Below are 9,169 nucleotides of genomic sequence, written 5' to 3'. Positions count from 1 at the left end.
CAGGCGCTGGCCTGGGAGATGGCGCAGGGTGGGAAGGAGGACGTCTCAGGCCTGGGATGACTCCCCCGGGGGCCCCCACCTAAGCTCACCTACCTCCCTAAAGCACACAATGCTCATCTGGGGAGGAAGCCCAGTCGGGGGTTCAAACTGACACACAGAACTTAAAAACTGAGCAGTCAAGAGATACAGAATCAAACCCTCTTTGAAAAGGAAGTCTACTGTCAAGGTGATTGATTTAAATTCATTTGTTTATTCAACGATTCATTGTAGAGTTCCAATTTCTGCTGGTTTTCAGATGTCAAAATCAGCTGCTTATTCACCAGCAGGACTTTGCCTTTTGACCATAGTGGCCATTTGGGGGGTGGGGGGAATGGAGGGAGGGAGTGGGGGGAAGGAGCAAGAAGCAAAGGATTTAGGAGCTGCATCTGCAAAAAGATCTCAATTTTTACAGTGGGCTTTAGAAATCCTTCTGAGGCTAGGGTTGAATTCTAAAGTCCGCAGAGGTGTTGGACCAGCTCACCTTTCTACCCTGCAACGAAGAGGCAAGAGCAGAGGTACTGCCCTCAGGGCCAGGCCCAGCCACGCTGTCTGGCCCACAGTGTCCTCCCTGCTGCCTGGGCTCCGGCATCCGCCCAGCCCACAGAAATTTTGGTCAACCCTGTGGCCTGGGAGCCAGGCAAGGAGCCTGTTCGACTGGATACATGGCTTCTCTGCACACAGGGCCCGTGGACCGTTCCCAGTCACACCACTACAGTTCCATTTCATAAAGGGCACAGGTCCACGGAGCCCTTGACCAAGAACACATAGAGATGTGTCCTGGAAACAGTAGGGGGGGCGATGGGGCAGCACGGAGCGACTGTCCCCGCAGCCTGAGGCAGCAGCCTCACTGGGCTCGCAGTCCAGGGGACAGAGCAGCGACAGGCCGGTGGCAGGGACAGACAGGACCATTGGGGAAACGCAGGACACGGGCACAGGCAGGCTCAGAACCTCGGAGTGCAAGAGGACCCCAAACGCCCTGGGACTCCAGCCGGGACTCCAGGGGCGCCAACACCGCGAGCGAGCGGAGCGAGCCAGGTTCCCGCCTGGCCGGGGCCGGGAGAGCCGTTTGTTTCTAGGGCGGCGCAGGGAAGCAGCTGGCCGGGTCGGTGGACGAGCACTTGCCAAAGAGGTGAAGGCCATGACGGGAAGCAGGAGGCAAACAGAGGCACGGGAGCTGGGGAGGCGACACTGAACCGTGAGAGGACACAGCACGTGAGAGCCAGCAGCACGAACACCACCCGCGCCACCGCCGCTGAGCGCGTCCAGCCCAGAGCCTCCGTGCGCTCTGGGTTTAGACGTGGGCTTTCCTTGTCTCTTCAAGACACCAAATCCAGATTCTCAACGGTGTGGGCTGGTACTCTCCGGTGGCTTTCCTCGATGCTCTGACCTCCTGGGCCCCAGGGAGATGGACCTGGGAAGCTGGGTCACGCACAGTCTCAGCTGCAGAAACACAAACACATTTTCCTTGCAACCTCACAACTTTTCTACGTGTTTGTAAAATCTGGGGGCTGGGCAGGGGTAGGATTTGCTAAACTATAGTGGATGACTTTATCTGGTTTCGTTCCATTTTGAGTTTAATCTCTCTCTCCAGCAAATAAAACAGTCTGGCTCATGTTAGACTTTTCCTAAACCACCTCATTCCTCTTTCCTCACTGTGCAGACAGCTCTTAAATCTATATATTCCTAGACCTCAGGTCTTTCCTGAGCTCCAGCACGGTGAGTCCTGCTTGCTTCCTGGGCCTGCCCATCCAGACACACTCACAAGTACTTCCCATGGTGCTTCACTGGAGCAGAGAAGCCAGCAAAACACAAAAGTCTTGAGCCCCACACAACTTAAATTCTAATGGAAAGCCTGTTGGCAAATCAGTGCATCCAGTGGGGCATGCAGAAACCACACCACGTATTTTGGTTCAGGGGTCTGGTAACACAGGTGATGGAGGCTGGGAAGGCGAATAAGGAGAAGATAAGATTCTTAATTGCAAGAAGCAACTGCCATCCCCAGGACTAGTGGGCCCTGGAGAGGGAGGCCGTGCCCCAGCTTCCCAGTAGCATGAGGGGTGTTTGACACGCGGTCAGGGCTAGGGCAGTGGAAGGGTGGCTAGTGCTGCACCTGCTCACTGAGCAGATCCTGACAGCAGCCAGAAGCAAGCCCCTCTCCCCTCCTGCCTCCTAGGCCTTCCCCCGTCGTCAGGAGACTCAACAAGATGTCAACACCTCCAGGGTGTGGATGTGGCACCTCAGCCCCATCACTGCAAAGCAAAGGAGAGAGGGGTTCCAGGACCGAGGCTGAGTCACAGCGGGTAGGGAACACCTGCCAAAGCCAGCTCTCTTTTATGACTTCCTATTTCAGCTAACAGCACCGAATTTCTTTAAGAAATGAAAAGGGATCTGCATCTTCATTCACACACGATCAGTGGCCAAACTCCATAGATAGTGACTGGCAATCATCCCTTCTTCCCCGGCCTGTCTCGGGGACTGTGAGGCACAGCTCTGAAGTAAATTAGCTCACCTTGAGCCTGATGTAAAAAGAAAGAAAGAAACTAACTTCTGGTTGCACTTCAGTTACATTTGTGTCCAATCAATGCACAATATGGAAATATTAAATCATAATTTTAAAATTAATTTAATAGTAAAGTATTAAAAGGAGCTAGAAGAACCTTATTACTAATTTGAAAGACCTCTAGGGGTGCTTGGGTGGCTTAGTAGGTTAGGTTTCTCGGTTTCAGCTCAGGTCCTGGGATAGAGCCCCATGTTGGGCTCCACGCTGGGCAGGGAGCCTGCTTAAGAGTCCCTCTCTCTCCTTCTTCCTCTGCTCCTCCCCTGTCCCCCAACTCCCTTGCTCTCTCAGTCAATCAATCAATCAATCAATCAATCACCAACCTCTAATGGGACAGAGAAATACTATCCTACATGATCCTGTCTACCAAGCTAGCAAACTACTAAATGTCTGTTGCAATGCCCGTTGTTTCATGACTCATTTTCCAGAGGATGATCCAGTGTCTCCTGTTCCCTGTGAAGCACAGGTGTCTGCAAGTTTTTCCAATGCTCTTTGCATGTAGCTTGGTCCCAAGGCTACAATTTCCGAAGACGGCCACAATGATGTCTCCCATAGCACATGCATTTTTCCCCCTTAAAGTATGTGACCTTGACACTTCTTTGATCAAGCCAGCAGGTTCCACCACTGGACTCTGGGCAGACTTTGTGACAGTCCTGACCAACAAAGTGGCTGAGCTGATGCTGTGGGGCCCCTGAGACTAGATGATGCCATAAGAGCATCATGCATTCCGATGTGGCCGTCTGGGGACACCTGCTCTGGGAACCCAGCTGCCATGTTGTGAGGGAAGCCCAAATGAGCCCGCCAGGTTCTTATGGTTTTAGCAAAGTTCCTTTGCATCTAGCCTTGTCTCACCTTTATTTGAGCCATGGGTTGTTTTGTACACAGATGTGGCTGTACTCATGATAATCCCAACAACAAGAGGGTTATTTTCTCCTTCTCTCAGAGTAACTTAATAGCTTCAGACCATCTTCAGCTATATCTCTGCAAGTTGAAATCAGTTGGAGACACAGGAGAGGAAAAGAATTTGGCCTGCTCTGATCTCTTTCGTTTCACAAAAGAAAGAAAGAATCTGGTAACATTTTAGTTAGCTTTTTCATCTATTTTTAATTATATGAGCAACACAAGTGCATTTTAAAGCAATTCCAGGGTTTTCTGGGTGGCTCAGTGGGTTAAGCATCTGCCTTTGGCTCAGGTCATGATCTCAGGGTTCTGGGATCCAGTTCTGCATCAGGCTCCCTGTTCAGCGGAGTATCTGTTTCTCCCTCTGCCTCTGTGCCTCATGTACTCTTTCTCACACGTGCACACGCACACAAAAATACATTTTTTAAAACTCTTTTAAAAAAATAAAGCAATTCCAAGATACACAAAAGCATCCTAGACAAAGCTAGCGTTCCCTTGAACACCCACCCCTCACTTGTTCCTGCTCTCTTAACCACTTGACATGATCTCTTCAGGTCTCTCATGCTTGATCCCATGCATGTGTTCCCATAGAAAATACTTAAATTGTGATTAAACTATGTCATCTCAGTCTGTGTGGGGTTTTTTTTGAAAACATATAAACTTAATGACATGATTGAGGTTGTTCTGCATGTCCCTCTTTATTTTTTAGCCACACTCAAACTCCCTACACTCCAGAGTACCTTCCCTGCTTTCAGCAGCACTTCCCCCTGTGTGAGGGGTCAGGGTGTCAAATGTCTTATTTATGTAACAGACTCTGCATTTCTGTTTCTTGTTCTCCTTTCAGTTTTGCATTCATTTGGGGCCATTTCTGATTGGTTAAGAGTAAATGTCTAATTTTGTTACATTTTCCTGCAACCAAATATCTTTTGCATATTTTCTGTTGGGTGTGTTGGGTTATTTCCTTCATATAGGACAGTTTTTGTTACAACGTGAGGAATATTTTTTATCACATCTTATAGTTGGTTATTACAGAAAAGCTATTTATTTTATTCTATCCATTTTTATCCATCACCTTGCTAAATTTGGGGGTAAGGGTTAATACTAATGAAATCTAAAGATCAGATAGTGGTAATCTTAAGGGATATATTATAGTATAATGTATAATACATCCATCTTGTTTTCTTGATTTTGGTAGATATTTTACAGTTGGTTAGGAGGAAGCCATTGTTTGTAAAAAATACATACAGAAATATTATGGGAGTGATGCAGTGTCATGCCCTCAATTTATTCTAAACAGTTCAGGAAACATATTTTGTGGTATATACTATTATTTGCAATTTTGTGTAAGCTTAAAAAAATTTTTTTGACGGATCCTGCCACAGGTTTATTTGTACAAGTAGCACAAAAGGACACCAGGCCCATGCAGACAGAAGCCCAGAGGTCATTCATACCAGTCCTTCCGTCCTCACACTGGCAGGCAGAAGCCTCTACACTGGAACCTTTGTGGCAGCCTGGGCACCTTTGGGAGCCTGCACTGCAGGAGTAGGAGCAGGAGCCGGAGCCAGGGTTGCACCTGCAGCCTGGGCCTCAGTTTGAGCCTTGGCCTTGGCCTTTGGCCAGCAGAGCCTGAGACATTTAGAAATGTGGGCATGAGCACATTTCCTGAGCTTAGGGTGAGTGATGTAGGCAAATCGATTGAGCTTGTGGCTGCCGCCCTTTGGGATCTTGGGCTTAACCTCCTTGGGCTTAACAAGGCCCTTGATAGCCTCAGCATGTGCAGTCATGGCCTTGGCGTTGTTGGCCTGCATCTTCTTCAGGCCCTTCTTGTGCTTCTTGGCAAAGCACATGTTCCTCAAGAATTGGGGTCTACCCCCTTAAGAGATTTGTATCTTTGTGACTAGGGCTTCTTGATGCCATTTCTGTGCCATTTTCATGACTGATTGTGCATGGTGTGGTTCTTGGACTTGGCCATGTCTGCACCAAAGCCACAGCTCCCCAAGTGCTTCCGACTGGAAGAGAAAAAGAGACAGCTTAAAAATTTTTTAAGTTTATTTAGAAAGCACTTGGAAATGCCTGCTTCCAAAAAAGTGAAGATTTAGAAGATAGCCACAAAATCTTTTAGCCAAGAGATTTTTGAATACATGCAACTGTGATGCTTGTCAAGTCAGAAAAGCAGACACGTCTGCTGGTGAAAAGGTACTAGCTGGCTCAGCACTGTCTACACCAGCCTGTTGGGCAGGTAGTGATGGTTCCAGATCCATGTGCCCCATCATCTCGGGTGAAGCTGTTAGCTCCGCTAGGCATGCCTTCTTGTCTCCTTCTTTCTTGGCTGCCTATTACACTCGACTTTTCTGGAAGCTTGAATCCCACAGTCAGCTGCCAAGTAAAATTATTGTGTTCTGGTCCCAGCTAAACTTTTTCAGAAACAATTTACCAATGCTCTTCCAGGGCAGGGGCTAGACAACTGACTTTCTGAGTCCCTTCCAATTCTGTGATTCTGGATATAAAAATTAGGTAATGAGCACCCTGGGGATATGAACTCCTGTCAGCTGCTTTGCCTCCCCCATCCACCTGCTCCGAACAAGGGGCTGGGCTGGGTGGAGAACGTCACGGGTAACCCAAGTCAGCCTTCCGGGCAGTGGATTAAAGGGAAGCCTTTAAATACTACCAGCTGTCGCCTTCTCAGGCAGTTTCTGGGAACAGGTCTACTTAGTTCAAGCAATATTTTGGGATTTTCCTTAGGAATACTCAATTAAGAAATACCAAATGCCAGTTTCATGAATCAATTCGGTCACATTCAGAATTTGACGCCTTTCATACACATTAGAGAAACCGAATATACAAATGGACAATGGCCAGAATGTATATAAAAATAGAACTTTGACCACAACCTGCAGCAGCCTGCCCAGGAAACCAACCCCTTATCTATTAAAAACAACCCAGACAGCCACCTACTGTGAATCAGACCTACAGTCACCAGAGGGCCATCTCTAGTGACAATCCCAGAGAGTGGCCAGTAACTTCTGGAACAATCAGCCCCACATGTCCAGGACTTGATCAATAACTGACAGCTTCCCTCACTCGGGTCCCTGATTCCAACTCTGGACCAACCAGAGAAAGCCAAGTATGAGCCTGGAACCAATCACATAGGACTCCAGCTCCTGGTCACCCCTTCCAGTGCCCTCAGACCAGCAGCTGCCTCCACCAGGGCACACAAGCGCTGTCCCCTTGTCCAGTATAAGCGCTCCCCTCTCCTGCCTGCCTCGTCTCTCCCAATCACAAGTGATGGCAGCCGACACTCTGCTACACAGCTGGCTCTGAATAATCAGCCTTTGCTTTTCTCATTTGGATAGAGTTTATTTCCCCAATATTTTAAGGTATTTAAACCCACACATTATCCCACTTGATCCTCATATAACCCATAAGAAGGTGGAGCAGGCGCCCTTCCGTGTCCTTAAAGACACAAAACTTCAAAGGACCCACCTGAAGATGCCCAAGGTCAGGCTCAACACCAGAATTAGGTCATCTGGTTTTTCAACTCCTTGACATGCATTATTACTTATTATTGTTACCTTATATCCTGAGGCTAACTGAAAATAAGGTTCTTAAAGATAAGTTAGTCAGTGATTTTTAAAGTTTTCATTGGATTTTGTACAGGGTTTTTAACTCCATCAAAAATCCCTTCCTGACACTGTGCCAGTAGAATAACCCAGTTCCCTTCACCTCCCTGAGTCACAGGGAAACATGAGTAAAGACCACCCAGAAATTCAGAGAAGGACATTGTTGACAAGACTACTCCCCAGTTCTACTGGAGTCCTGCCTCCCACCAAGCCCTGAAGTTCACCGAGATTCTTCAACGAGCACATGTGCTCTGACCTCCAACTTGGCCATGGATGTCCACCATCCAGCCACGAGCTGAAGCTCCTCTGTCCTGCAAAGAAAGCTGTCCTGTTGAGGGCTGAATGCATATTCTATGCTATCCTCTGTGCCAGGGATACTCAAATGTGTAAACTGTCCCTCCTGTCATTAAACTCAGCTTAACAGGTGACAAAATATAATCATTATAGTACATTAGACCCAGGCATCCTGCCATCTGAGAACACATAGGTTTTCATAGATGGGCTTATAGGGCTGTAAAACCCAAACTGCAGGTGATATTTGCTGTTAATATGCATTTTCTGGGAAGAAATCCCATTATATTTGGTAAAGGACAATTTTTTAAAAGTAAAATCAATACTCTCGTATACAGTGTATAACACATGCCAAATATTTTGTTTAATTTATTAATTAATGAGGGAACCAGTAAGATGTTGAAGAAAATTTTGAGGAAGAATTTAACAAAAATTTAAGGTGCTGCACATTTATAGTAGTAAAAGAATAATGATGCAAAACTGGCAAAACTAACCAGTATCTACAGGATAATAATCAACAGCACTCTACCTAACAGAATTTTCATTTATAAGAATAAAAATTATCTGCATTCTCTCAGTTTTCTATATAAATTACAGAGTTATAAGAGCACCTGGGTGGTGCAGTCAGTTAATCCCTTGACTCTTGATTTCTGCTCAGGTCATGATCCCAGGGTGTTGAGATTGAGTCCCATGTCTGGCTCTGCACCTAGTGTGGAGTCTGCTTGAGATTCTCTCTCTCCCTCTCCCTCTGCCCCTCCGGCTTATGCTCGCGCATGCGCTCTCTCTCTCTCAAATAAATAATTAAAACATTTTAAAAATAAATAAATAAATAAAATACAGAGTTGTAAAATAGCTCAAAGCCAATAGATGTTGGGATAACCTGGTTGGTGAAGTGGACGGGTACCCACTAATCCTGCTTTTATTTTTTTCCCCATTTCAAAGTCTTTTTGAATCTTTTCTAACAGTCCTCCTTGTGATCATAATAATATCAAAGATTACTTCTAATCAGAAAATAAGGTTGGTCTCATTAGGTTTGGCATGATTGTTTACATAATTGTTGCAAGAGTGTTATTTTGCCTTATCAACAGTCTATGGTAAGAACAAATCACAAATTCAAAACCTTCCACAGAAGAAAGAACCAGGTCCAGATGATTTCACTGATGAATTCTATCAAAATTTAAGAAAGAAATGATAGCATTTCTGCACAATATCTTCCATTCTATAAGGTCAGCATCACCATAATACCAAAGCCAGACAAAGACATTACAAGAAGGGAAAACTGTAGACCAATATATTCTGATGAACACAGATGCACAAATCCCCCCCGCAAAAAAAAAATATTAGCAAACAAATCTAACAATGTATAAAAAAAAAAAAAAAAAACTATATACCAGAGGCAAGTGGGATTTATTCCAGGTACACAAGGCTGGTTCAAAATTCAAAAATCTATCAATATAGTCCGTTACATCAACAGAGCTAAAGGAGCAAAATCATATGATCTTATCCATTAATGCAGAAAATAACTCCATTGGCAAGTCTGGTGTGCATCCCCCATTGAAAGCCATTGGCTTGGGAGATGCTAGATTCAAATTAAAGACTGTGGACAATCAACATTTTAGATAATGTCTGAAACTTGGCTGATAACAGTAGACTATTGTCGCCTGTTATCCCAGAACTCCAACCAAGGTGGGAGGACTGGACAGCATTATAGGACACTGTGGACACCGAGGTATTGAAAAATTCTCAGGGACTGCCCATGAAG

At 45.9% G+C, this 9,169-nt stretch overlaps 1 long non-coding RNA gene across 4 annotated transcripts in view; it reads right to left on the bottom strand.

Moving 5' to 3' along the window:
* Window positions 1-236: 236 nt before the first annotated feature.
* LOC102154815 overlaps window positions 237-9,169 on the bottom strand; it is a 12,044-nt gene continuing 3,111 nt past the window's right edge. For all 4 annotated transcript variants that reach the window (XR_005376605.1, XR_005376606.1, XR_005376604.1 and 1 more), the window contains one exon: window positions 237-1,479. This is a non-coding gene — a long non-coding RNA (uncharacterized LOC102154815). The remainder of the gene's footprint in view (window positions 1,480-9,169) is intronic.

The sequence above is a fragment of the Canis lupus genome, chromosome 22 (assembly GCF_011100685.1).
Source record: "Canis lupus familiaris isolate Mischka breed German Shepherd chromosome 22, alternate assembly UU_Cfam_GSD_1.0, whole genome shotgun sequence".
Taxonomy (NCBI): domain Eukaryota; kingdom Metazoa; phylum Chordata; class Mammalia; order Carnivora; family Canidae; genus Canis; species Canis lupus.
Note: the sequence above shows the minus strand (reverse complement) of the source record. Positions and strands in the feature narration are given on the sequence as shown.